Source organism: Trachurus japonicus, chromosome 5, assembly GCF_045865225.1.
Source record: "Trachurus japonicus isolate A0001 chromosome 5, Traja_1.0".
Lineage (NCBI taxonomy): Eukaryota > Metazoa > Chordata > Actinopteri > Carangiformes > Carangidae > Trachurus > Trachurus japonicus.
The window spans coordinates 21,505,217-21,518,710 of record NC_140911.1 but is presented as its reverse complement, the minus strand read 5'-3'; the positions used below and the strand labels follow the sequence as shown (position 1 = coordinate 21,518,710).

The 13,494-nt window shown below is 42.9% G+C and overlaps 1 protein-coding gene across 1 annotated transcript in view; it reads left to right on the top strand.

The window, feature by feature from the left end:
- The first annotated feature begins 2,970 nt into the window (after nucleotides 1-2,970).
- The window catches only part of LOC146987544 (semaphorin-3D), an 83,680-nt gene continuing 73,156 nt past the window's right edge, over nucleotides 2,971-13,494 (top strand). The window contains exons 1-2 of the mRNA XM_085776758.1: nucleotides 2,971-3,005; nucleotides 3,042-3,161. The gene's annotated coding sequence lies outside the window, so the exon portion shown is untranslated. The remainder of the gene's footprint in view (nucleotides 3,006-3,041; nucleotides 3,162-13,494) is intronic.

Genomic DNA, 13,494 nt, shown 5'->3' with positions numbered 1-13,494 from the left:
TTCAACAGACCAGTCAAATATAAACCAAACCAAACCAAATATCTTCCTTTCCTTGTTGTCAAACTAACCGTCCTTTAATACCAGTGGTTGTATTTTTTCATTTTAAACATCAATCAATGAGTCAGTGAGTTTTCACCATCCACACACAGTTGGTCGACCTTCCAGACAATGTGTTTTTGTAAAACATAAATATAAATTTATTGATCCTGTGACACATCTGAGGACTTTGACTCAAGATTATAAATGTAGGAATTCACTTGGAGAATAACTGGTCGTGTTGAACTGAACCGATGCTTTTCAACTTTGACTTCTGTTGGCTCCAGTAAAATCAGAGTAAATCATCTGTGCGTGTACTAACGTCTACTACCTCCGTTCTGTCAGCAGCCAACCTGCTGCTGTGCTGGTTTACATCTCACTCAGTGAATCAGATTCTTCCTCTTCACATTAACAGAGACGATGTGAATACTATAGAGATTCTCATCACTGCAGCTCTGAGTTAATTTACATGTGACACCTTCACTGTCGTGGGAAAATATCAGAGGCCATACATTTTTAGATATTCAGTATATTGTGTCTGTTTGTTCTTTTCATGGGCAGAACCACGTCTCCATGTTACTCCATTACTTTTATCCTGCCTTTTTGAATATACAAAGATATTTAGACAGTATTTATCTTCATTCCTGCCACTACAGTCAGTGAAAGCTGTTTACATCCAGCTCCTCTGCACTTCTTTACGTTATGGGACAAATACTAACATCCGTCTTCATCTGGTAACCAAGGGAACAGCACAGAGCCGGTTATGTACAAAAAGAAACTCAACAGAAGAATTGGCTATCCCACACTTAAATCTGTTTGTTTTCTCATCTCAGTCTGACAGGATTAGTCGATGAATTGTTTAGTTGATTGCCAGAAAAGTTGATATTGTGAATTTTGAGGCCGAGCCCAACAACCAACTTTATGCCTTTCTTCATCTCAGATGACGTTTTTTAGAGACCAAATGATTCCCTGCTCGGTGCTGCAGAGGTTCACACTGTCGCTCCTGGCTCTACAGCTGCCTGCTGGCTGTCTGAGGCCTTTGTGTGCAGTTTGCTGGTTCCTGTGTGGAGTTTCTCTCCTAACACATAAGGTTGATCAGAGTGACTGTAAATTGCTAGATAGGCTGTGATTGTCTCTGTGTATTAGCCCTGTAATAAACTGACAACCCGTCCTCGCCCACAATAGCCTTACACAGTGACTGACATCTGATCACATACAGGTGAACCTTTGTGTTTGACTGCTTTTGAGATTCACGCTGTGCTCTCAGCGTCTCTTTGTGTTGTGTTGCTTTTATGTACAAACAGACCTTTAACATCACGCACATGTTAAACTCACTGTTCTTCAGGAAATGTCATTTTTACAGCGACAGACCAAATACTACAACAACCCGTTATCACTGTTTTCACGTGAAGACTGTCTCAGGATTCACTGACAGTTTGTTCACCAGCATCTGATACTGGCATCATTTTGATAAGTCACTGTTCATATCACAACTCTTTTTTTTTAACCAGAGATTTATTTTTCTTTTGTATGTTTAATCGGATGTTTTTATTCTGTGTTGTTATGTCCATAAAGATCTGGTAACTCAGTTGACATGATCAGCAAAATACCTGTTCCTCTTCCAGCTCTTTTCTAAAAATGTCTGGTAGTGTCTCTGTGATTGTTTAAGGATTTTACCAACTATGAATTTTATACGTAAATGTAATAAATATTTTATTAGTTGATGCGAGGCTTTATTATTATCACCTCCAATAATAAAGAACATTTACAGTCTTGTTTTTAACTACAGGAAAATCACATTCACTCTTATTAATGTCTGCGTGTAATCCAGTGTCTGTGTTGTTTAATAAAAACATAATGAAACCTGTTCCAATAAATAAACTTCCATGTAATCATCCTTCTGTGTCTCAGCTCTTCTTCTCTAATTATGTAGAGCCAATCAGCCAATGTTTATTGTGTTTTTTTGGTAATTTGGTAGATTAAGATTTTCAACCAGTTCAAACCTAACAAACGTAGTTTTTAGGGGCTGTTTAGGCCCCGGTTCCCCCGACTCCACCTCTCTGTTAACTAACGAATCCCACAAGGGGGAGCTCTGCTGCATTAAATAGGATTAATCTTGAGGCATGTTTACTTACCTCATGAGATGTGGGAAATGTAGGAATGAGACAGAGATTGTGATAAAGGTCAAATTATCACTAACTTTTCTTTGATCTGACGTCAGTGTAAAAGATTAATTCATCACAGACCATGGGACCATGTTGGAGTGTCTTCAATACCCAGTACACAATATAATGTAAACCACATCAATCAAAACTAATTAGAGCAGCCATAAACTACAAATACAGTTGATTTATGCTGCTTTTAAGTTGACAAAACAGACAAAACCAAACTTTTTAAAACAATTGTTTTTATTGAAATTCCAAGTGGGCTATATATCAGACCATATACATCAACATACAAATGTATATCCCCTAATACAGGAAATTTTATTTGTCACATGCAATTAAAATAAAAAGAACAATGACCACCACAGCAACAATAATTAGATTATAAAGTTACCAAAAATAAATAGGCGAAATAATTCATTAGATTTAAAGAAAATTATATTTAGCCTAAGTGATACAGCAAACAACAACAGATAACAAACATTTCCATTCTTTTTCATCAGTAGCTAACAACTACGGTAGTTTGCCGGGAAGGACATTTAACAAAAAACAAAACAAAAAAGCACCAAATAAAACTCTGTATTTCTATTTGCCTTCAATAATATCGGAAACAGACGCCAACCAAGTAATAGACGAAGATTTCCGAGCAGCACTTGAAGGCAGCAGGGGGACGGTGAGCTTCAGCAGGAGGGAGAGAGGGAGGGAGGGGCTCCGCCGCTGCCCACATGTGTTCAATTTGTTTATAACGCGCGGACGCCTCAGGTGAACCGACAGCGACCTGTCCGACCAGAGCCGCCGCACCGCGTCCAGAAACACAGCTAGAACCAGGACCAGGACCAGGACCAGGACCAGAACCAGGACCAGGACCAGGACCAGGACCAGAACCAGGACCACAACCTGCTCCTGCTGCTGAAGTGGAATAAGCCCCAGAGACCCGGAGCGGACACGGACCAGAGCTCGGTGAGTTTGACAGCGAGATGTGTGTGGATGCTGGAGGGAGGACGAGCCTCCTCGGTTGTTGCTGATGGTCCGTGTTAAAGTGAAGCATCTCCAGACCACGGAGCCTCAGGTGTCAGCTGTCTGGACACTTCAAACTCGGTTTGGAGGGAACATGTCAAACCTTTACTTTAACTTAGCTGCTGATTGTTGGTGAGTTAGTTCCAGCAGATTTGGGAGTCCTTGAGGGGGTTAGGTGTGCTGAGGTTATTTGATGATAAGGCTATTAATGAGTTTCCATGAGTTTTTAAAGACATTTTTATTGTTTTTTGAGGAGGTTCCGGGTGGTCTTGAGGAGTTTCCAGGAGTTGGGACGCTCCAGGAGACATTTCCTGGTGATCTGGCCAAACTTTTGAGGTTCACTGAGAAGGGTTTAGGAGTCCTTTGAGGAGTTGTGGTGGTTACTGGGGATTGTCCAGCTAAAGTTTAGGTAGGTCAGACTGACTGTGGACGGTCCAGGAGACGTTTCCTGGTGTTCCTGCCAAAAATCTGAGGGATCACTGAGAAGGTTTAAGAGTCTGATGTGATTAAGAGGAGGAAGTGCTTTACTTAATGACTGCAGGAGGGATTCATGATTAAACTGTAGGAGTCAGATGAGCAGACGGAGGACAGAGACATCACCTGGACACAAATACCTGCTGCTGCTGCTGCTGCTGCTGCTGCTGCTGCTGCTGAGGGTGGCGAAGACAAAAGATCTGAGGGATCAGACAGTACAGTGTGTCTCTGTCTCTGTCGGTGTTTGTCAGTGTCTCTGCTGTGAGTAAACCTCCCCCAATTGTCCCGGCCTTTCCTGTTATGGAGTTCAACCCCCTCCTCTGCCGTACAATCTGTGTGTGGGACTGTCGTTTCCTGCCCTGTGTGTGTGTGTGGATTGTTGTTTTCCTGGTTGTATTGTGTCATTGTGTGTCCTCTCCTGCTGTAGTGATGATAAAGCAGTGACGCTGGTGCACATAGCCACCTGTGGGATGTGTGTGTGTAGCCTGCCCTACAGTTTTGAAGTTTACTTCTGCTTGAATTTTATGCAACTGTCTTCCTTTATTTCTTCCTTTATTTGTCGTCCTTTATTTCTTACTTCAACTCTTCCTCAGCCTGTGGTGCAGGAATCTGTGTTGCTCATCACAGTTTACAGAAACCAGTTTAAACCAGTCTACAAGTTCACTTATTACAACAGGTCAAAATATTCTTTTAATCTCACTGTTTATCCACTCAATTCAACCTCAACAAAACTGCTGCTCTCATCCAGTGATGAGCTTTACTAATAAAATCTCATCATTAATGGAGCCCAAGTTCATTCATAAGCACATTTCAGCTGATAACTAACTTTATTTATTTATTTTTACTTAAAATTTGGATTTTGAGCACAGGAGGACTTTAGGTTGTGGCTGGGTCAGGGGTCAGAGGTCAGGATTGGGGTTGGGGCGGGTCAGAATATGTGGTTTGAGGCTCTGGTCTGGAGCAGTGATCAGAGCTTCTCCTGTTTTATCTCCGGTGTGTCAGGAAAAAAGTACAGAAACATTCAGGAGATCTTTACCGCTGATGTCTGTCTCTCTCCGTCTGGTCTCTGACCTTCATCACATCCAGCAGCCTCAGGTCGTGAAGCTGCTGAGAGCTGAGCTGAGTCTATTGAAGCTGCTTGACTGGCTCTCAGTCAGACAAGGAGAGGTTAGGAGGAGGTGGGCGGGAGGTGAGGAGCTCAGGTCCTGATGGTTCGACCCGCAGCAGAGACGCAGACATCACCCAGCAGGCGGCTGTTTGTCTTTCTGCTGGTGTTTTTAGAGCTAAAGCAAGTGGAGTGTCACGTCACTGCAGGGCCAGGATCAACAGAGAGTCAGATAAAGGTTCTTATCTGACGGCTGGAGTGAAGTTCAAAGCCGCAGCACTTTCACTCTTTGCTGAAGTGAAGCAACAGAGTGAAGACAGAGCAGATGGATGGATGGATGGATGGATGGATGGATGGATGGATGGATGGATGGGCGTTTTCAGACTGAATGTGAAGGAAAAACCTTACACGGCCTGGTTCTTTTGGTAGCCTCTTTTTATTCAGTGTAGTAGAAGTGGTTCAGACGTTACCAGGAGCAGCAGCTCTCCTCCTGTTTCTCTCCTCCTCACTTTGAGCTGAAACTGAAAATTAAGCAGAGATGCCTCTTCTTTCTCTTCTACTTCTTCTTCTGCTCCTCCCTCTCCTCCTCGTTTTCCTTCTTTTCTTCACTTCATCCCAAGTTCACCCCTGTTTGTTCCGTCTCCTGCTTGTTGAGTTTGTATAAACTCTGAACCCTCGGGCATCACAGGTTGCCTGCTGTGTGTTACCTGTGTCAGGGTTCAGTAGCGGTTCAGGCTGTGAGCCGACACATGTTGTCAATAGAGAATAGAGATGATGAGACTGAACATGTGACCTGTCGGTCAGAGATGTATCGTATTGTGCAACCTGTTTCTTGTGAGCGGATCAGGTGTTTTCTTTCCTCCCTTGTTGAGCTGCTTCTCGTGCCTCGTGTCTCTTCTGAGGCTTCACTCTGATTTTACATCTGTCTGAACCTCGGTCTGTTTTTCATTCTCACCACATCTCGGTCCGTTTCACTCTCTGGCAGCCGCCCAGCCGGGATGTTCTCCTGAAACACGATCACACTCATCAACATGGAGACACACAGAGCACTTTACTAGGAAGACCATTACATACTCGCTGTGGGCGGCTCCTCGCTTTGCTCTCAGCTCTTCATGTCATTGATCCTCAACATGAGGAAACTTTCCTCTGAGACTCAATGCATCACATCGTGTCTGCAGATTCTCCAGCTGCACGTTCAAGCTGTCAATCGCAGGTGACCACATGTCAGGTCAGTGTGTCCGTTCTCCTCTGACCTCTCTCAATTTTAACTAAATCAGCTCATTAGAATCAGTTGTCATGTGTTTTCAAAACCCAGTTACAATGATTCAATGGCATTAAATTATCATATATTTATAATTAGGGCTGTCACTTTATTCAAATTTTTAATCACACATTTTTTGATTTGTTCTATGTGTTTCTTAAACAGATATTTTCAAGTGTTTAATAATGGACAAATTCACTGCTTTAAGCAAATGTAACTTTGCAGTATGTGAATCTAAAAAGCCCTTAAAGGCCTCACTGCACAAAAAAGTGTATTGGATGTGAAGGATTCACCTGTTAGGTCCTTTGTTGCCCAGGAAAATAAGACACATTAGAAGAAGCCTTGGAACCTGCACAGTTTCTGAAGGACGTGAGCTCTGAACCAGGACACATTTGTTACTCCATTCAAGAACATTTTTAATAAAAAAAAAACATTTCGTATTGTAATCCTATTGATTTTTATGATGGATCACAGTTCTGTGAGCGAATAAAAATCGCATTTACTGCAGTGATTTTTCACTGACATTCATTACCTGGCCCTGCCGTAAGCTCACCCACTGGGGGACATAAAAACTTTACAGTGACTCTGTTAACACTGTGACTGTTAACACCGTTCACACTGGTGGAGAGTCTCACTGTGTCTGTGTCCCGGCTCGGTGACTCCTGCCGGCGCCGGCCCACAGGTCCTAACTCACCCCGGCAGCTCACGTCAGGCGGCAGCAACACAGGGCTGTGATAGGGTGTTTATGAGCAGTGAGGGTCAAAGGTCAAAATAAAAGCTTCATAGAGATTTGTATTCTGTTATCACAGGACTGCAGATATGAATTAGACAGTCTGTCGGGGCCAATTAAAGAACATACACACTCATACACACACACACACACACACACACCTTGTTTTGTTTGCTGTATTTATGATATTAATGTTGGAACTTAGTCACAGTCTGAGTCAGTTTGACTTACAGTAAATATCACAAATCTATCTCTGGGGGTTTTATAATCTGAACAACAGACAACAGCCTCAGTCTCAGACGCTCGGATCAGACGGGGAAAACTCCCTGAAAATCCCCTTTAAAGAGAAACAAGAACAGAGCAGGGACACGGTGGATTTGTGGAGCAGCTCAGTAGATTTACAGTGTGGACCATGACATTGTAGAGACCTCGTTGTAATATATGAAGATCGTGGTTTTAAAGAAACGTTTCCCTCTCTGCAAAGTCTCAAAGCCGTTGTACTGGACGAATCAGTGCAGTGAAATGATCATAACAGTGAATTTATCAAAATGGAGGAAGTTTTTGCATCAGCTCGGAGAGGAAATTAGGATTAAATGAACGCCAAAAATGTCCCCTTGAGGCTATTTGAGTATTTATGAGTGCAACACTAATGACTGGATTTCATTAGATTTCAGGTCCTGAACTGAAAACAATACATTCACTTTAACTGATACGATCCGTTACAGTAATTAGTTATTTGTGGTTTCCTAAAATTTCTGTACACACACACACACACACACACACACACACACACACACACACACACACACACACACAGACACACACACACACACACACACACACATACACACATACACACAGTCCTTTTACATACAGAGCTGTGATATACTGTATGTAATGTGTATCTGACATATGGGAAAGTGAAGATTAATGATGAAATAATATGAGCCCGGCGTTTCGCCCCAATCCAGCTGCGTGCACACACACACACACACACACACACACACACACACACACACACACACACACACACACACACACACACACACACACACACCGACCTAATGCCGCGGCGCCCAGTCACTGCTAACGAGTGAATGAATCACACTCTGTTCACTCACAGAAACACAAACTTCCCACTGTGTTTGTTATTCAACAAACCTCAGAGACCAAGTCTGAAATCATGTCTTTATTCGTAGATTTGAGCATTTTCTCACTCTTTGATATCCAGTCATGAGTTTGACAGTATTTTTCTGAAGGTGAACTGATTGAGTCAGAATTTCAGATGATCAGATCAGGTCCCCAGGTTTTACACCATTTTGTCTTAAGGCCTTAGTCTTGCTGGCAAGTGTCTGTGTTCTTTTTATGTACCGTAACTGAGACCAAAGATGAATTTCCTGCCTTGACGGGACAATGAAGTTTTTCTAATTTCTAATTTCTAATTTCTCCTGAGTTATTCTCTGCACACATTTGATGATTGATCTCTTCAGTCGGTTACACGTTTACCCCACAGTCTCCTTCCACCACACGTGTGCATGCACATATTTATACAGTTAATATGTGTGGTTTTTGGTCACAGCTTTAGGCTCACGACCAAACTGAGTGTTGGAGTAGAAATCAAGAGTCTCACCATCATCAGACCATCTGATCCTGACCAGGAAACAAGAGCCTGAGAACTTGAGACTTTTGGCAGAAAACCACCATCTTTGGCTGCACTCACATATTTAAATCAGAAATCATGAGGAGAATCTCAACTCAGTGCAACAGTGTCTGGCAAGGTGTATGTTGGCCAATCAAATTATCATCAGATGACCAGACCAGAAGACCCTGATAAAGGCCACGTGATGAGATTTGACCTCTTTTGATTTTTCCTCTCTACATGCACTTTTGAAGTTCACCAAAAACCTTTACTTTGTTTCATAAATAGAAATCATATAGAAAGATGGTTTAAGATTTCTGAAGCTCGGAGTGAGCTGCTCCGGACCGTGTCGCCATCTTGCCAGAATCCAAGTCGATGGGAACTGACTCACTGGTGGAGACACACTCTTGTGGTCAGTAGAGGAACTGCAGCTTCTCAGAACTTCACTTAAATTATGAAAACCTGTCTGGAAAGAAACTCAACCTGTGTTTTTTCAGAGGTGAAGTTAAAACTTCTCCTATGAAGAAAATGTCACTTCTTGAAAAAAAATCATTAAATCATTATCAGAGCTTTCAGATATTTGTTTTTAAAGCCCCCTTTTTTACAACTGGATCTGCAGTTTATTTTATGCTGAGAATGTGAACGTGCACAGATGTTCTGTCTCACCGGCGCTCTGCTTGACATTCACTCTCTCTGCAGCCGTTGAGTTGTGCATCTCTCGGCCCTTTGTGGCTCCTCGGGGGAAGTTGAAGGTTAAGTGCTTCGCCCGGTGACGCCACAGAAGTAGCTGATGAGGGAGGGAAGCCGTTCCTCCGTCCGTCGCCCCCGCTCCTCCCTGACTCCTCAAGCCTGTTGGTCCAGCGACCACACAGTAGTTGTCTGGACGACGGGCTGAGGCGTCCCCACCCAGCCGTCACCTTGTGGTTGTTGAAAGAATGAAGGCAGGTGATGTTTTATGAGTTGCTCTGAGTTTCATCATCCCGTAGTTGCCCGTTCTCGCTGATCCTCGGGTTAACATAACAAAATAAAACACTCAGAGCTGTTATTAAAACATCATATCTGCTGAAACCGCAGCTAAACACACACACTTAAAATATGCAGTCACACCACAGAGCACTGATGAAGAGCCCAGAATAACATCCTCTTCATCCTGAATGAAAGGTCCTGTATTATTTAACAGATCCCTTCTTCCTCCTCCTCTTCCTCCTCCGGCCCACAGCCTCCAGCTATGGGAGCTTCTCGTGTTTGGAGAGCTGGACGCAAACACACACTTTCACACACACATTTTTGTGTGGTTGAGAAATTCCCCACCTTTTAATGTGTTGGTGTTTTTACCACAGAGGACACAAAACACATAACACACACCCCTGAAGGAAAGGACACAATGAAAGACACAAAGAGCGAGATGGAGACGCTGCAGCAGCCTGGACTCTCCCACAGGTCCGGGCTGGGCTCAGTGTGTGTGTGTGTGTGTGTGTGTATGTGTGTGTGTGCATCTGTACAGTCAGTGTGTCTCTATTGTGTTTAATATACTTACTGAAGGTTGGGAAAGCTCTAAGTGTGTGTTCCTGTTTGTTGGTCCCATCATTTATGAGTGTGTGTTGCGTTGAAGTAGCTCCAAGCTTGGGACAGTCATGGCCACGGAAGTTAGTGTGTTCAAGTGTGTGTGTGTGTGTGTGTGTGTGTGTGTGTGTGTGTGTGTGTGTGTGTGTGTGTGTGTGTGTGTGTGTGTGTGTCCACCAGGCGACGTTCATTTGTTTGCTGAACAACTCTATTGTGGTTTATAATCGTTAGGATGCTCTGTGAGTGTTTTGTTGTTTTTCCTTCCTCCTCTGCTGTTTCCTGTGTGTGTATGTGTGTGTGTTTGTGAGAGTTGAGAGTTTTGAGAGAGAAACAGAGAGAGAGAGAGACACATGAAAAAAGATACACAACAAGAAAGAAAAGTCAAAAGGTTCTAACGTCTGAATCTGTAGTGAACCTCCAGCTTCACTACAGTCTCTTCCTTTGCGACCACTGTGAGTCTAATAAAGTGAAGTGACAGAGGAACGACCTCATTATCAAGTTGAATATTACGTTTCCATACAACTAAACAGAAGTGATGGCGTCACTGGATTTTGTGCATAGCAGAGGTTTATCTGTAGCCTATTTATCTAGGCTTCATTTATAAACAACAGCAGCAGGAGTCACCGAGGTGCGGTGGGTGGAGGGTGTATGAAGCTCATGACTGTCACACCACCACAGACCACAAGCTGAATCATAAAAACTGATAAAGTTAAGACAGGAAGTTGTGCAACAGAGGATTTTCCCTAATTTGCAAATTCTTACTGGCTTCACGAATCCTGTCTTAGGAAACCCGAAACACTAATCTGTTGCCAAGCAACCGATGCTACTTTTCTCATCACTTGTAATGTATTCTCATTGTAACGTACAAAAGTGGAACAAAATTACAAATAACTTCAATATGGAGTTGATGTGTCGCTGACATCCGTTGAAAAAGGAGATAAAAGAAGAAGAGAGAGTTAAAATGATTTTCTACTAACAAAGGTTTCATCATCAAACCACAACAAATAGGTAGTTTCTTGGTTTAGATTTTCGGACGTGAGGAAGCTCATGTGTTACACTTATCCATCTTAACTCAGAAACACTGACGTAGGAATTTGGATCCTAACCTTAATTACAATGGTAACCAATCAGATAAGATTATGTGCTGTAATAATACAAGTGCAGGTCCACACCCAGAGTCCCAGATGGTCCTGTGTGGGTCAGGTTAGAGAAACTGTGGTGGTTTGATATCTATGAGTCACAGTTGGTTCTGTTTAACATGTAGATGATATGTTTTTCTTATAGTATAACCCACTAACATGTGTGTGTATTTATGAATGGCCGTGTATGTGTGTGTCCTTTGTGGCATTAAAAACCATTAAGAACACATCAGTGAGTCAGACTTCTGTATGTGCAATGTAGTTCTTTTTTTTGGTATAGTCTCACACACACTCCCCCGCGCACCAAATCCACTATAGTAAATATTCCCATGAAGCAGCATTTTCTCCGCAGTAGGAACCAGTGGGTTTGGAGCTGAGAGTAAACACACAGGGCGATGATGTCAGACATTACTGACACAGTCAAATAGACAATATGAAATATGTGCAATTACTTCACAAGCTCATGAGAATAAGAACTTTAATTTTACAACATGAGTTTTGCACGTAGCAGCAAGACCCTGAGGCTGCGACTTCTCCCAGCAGAGCAGGTAGCAGTCACTTCCACATCCACAGCATCGTCAGTTTTCACTGTGCTGTTTATTGTTATATCTTCTCAGTGTTGCTCTGAGCCAGCGTGGTGATGTATTAACTGTCAAAATGTTTCTGCTTGGAGCCGAGATCAAACTTTATTTTCTAACAGTTTTGCTTCCAAGTGAAATACAGTGAGTTTGACGGAGGAACAAAGAGCATGAGAAGTGTAAACACACACACAGTGACTGACTGACTGACGGACGGAGAGCGGACCACACACAAACAGGCTGACATCAGTGTCTCTGTCCCACAGGACGTGACAGCTGAGCAGCGCACCGGGTCACTGCAGAGGATGTGCCGCCTCAGACTGAGGGTCGGGACTAGCGTGGGTCACGGGCCTCGCTCTAGTGTGGGGGTGGGAATGAGCGGGGGCTGCATGACAACACTGAAATGACACGTTCAGTATGAGAAAAATGTTGTGGCCTGTTTGGAAAACAAAGGAAGTATGGTATATTTTCGAACATCCCAAAAATTCCTCAACGCTTTTGGCCAAATGCTGACACTAGACCGCTGACATGTTTACAATGACACGTCGAACATGCTGATGTTTAGCAGGTGTAGCATTCAACACCAGGTACAACTCAGGGTCAACCAGTTTGGATCCATGAGAAGAAAAAACATTTCAGTGTAATTTTACACCTCCTCTCTCAGGAGCTCTAACAACATCAGGTCAGTGTCGGCCAATCAGAAGAGAGGAGGCCCTGAGCCTCGGTGACAGGTTCGTTGTGACATCTCAGAGTCACAGAAGTCCTGATGGCTGGTTTGAAGACTCAGTCTCTGAATACAGGCCCTGTGCATTTCTCTGTGGGCTGAGGCTTAATACTTTCACAGTATTGATACAGAGCTAAGACTTGCTAGCCTAGAAATCTAGACGCACCCTAGCGGCAGCAAAAATATTTGCTCCGTAGGTGGGTCTAGAAACGAGCCATAGGAACTTTTTGAGTCTCGAACACTGATTGTGTTCACCAATCACAGCGCTCTATCTGTTTAGAGAGTCGTTGGGCGGGCTTAACGCGGTGGCGACATACATTTTAATTGGCTTGTCAGGCTAACGTCATCCTGCTCTACCCTATTGCATGCAGAGCCAGTTTGAAAGACAGCCTTCATCGCGCCCCCTGGATTGAGCCGAGGTCTACCGGTCGTTTCCAGACTATACATTTTAGTGATATAGTCTGGTTTGTCAGGCTAAAGACTTGCTTCATAATTAAATAAAACATCTGGACCTTTATACTAAATGGAGCTTTAATGTAAATGTATAACACATAATTCATAATTTCACTTCAAACAGAAGCAGTAACATTTTAAACATGAAACATGAGCTGTGAAACTTCCTAAATGATTTTCTCCTTTATTTAAAAAAAACGAAACAAAAAACACATGAGCGCCTTTTGGTTGTTCTGTTCACCAAACTTGAATCTCACGTCATATCAACATTTTTGAGTCTAGACATGAGTTCATATGTGTAAATAGTCTTTTGACAGATTACTGGACAGTCACACGGGATCACGGTTAGACTGGAGTCTCACAGTGTTCACAAAATATCCATCTAGATGTTTGTTTTGACCTTTAATTGCTGATTGGTTCCAACCGGTGACCAAAATCGCAGGTGGAGAATGTAAAAGTATGTTAGAGTTTTTCCTAATGTACAGACGTAACCCAACACTGTTAATAGCCGAGATATATTATCAGATGAGTGAGATAAGACACTTCTGTTATGACTGTGATAACAGTGGAGGATGAATGTATCTGACGCTATTGTGATTTTAATGTAGTT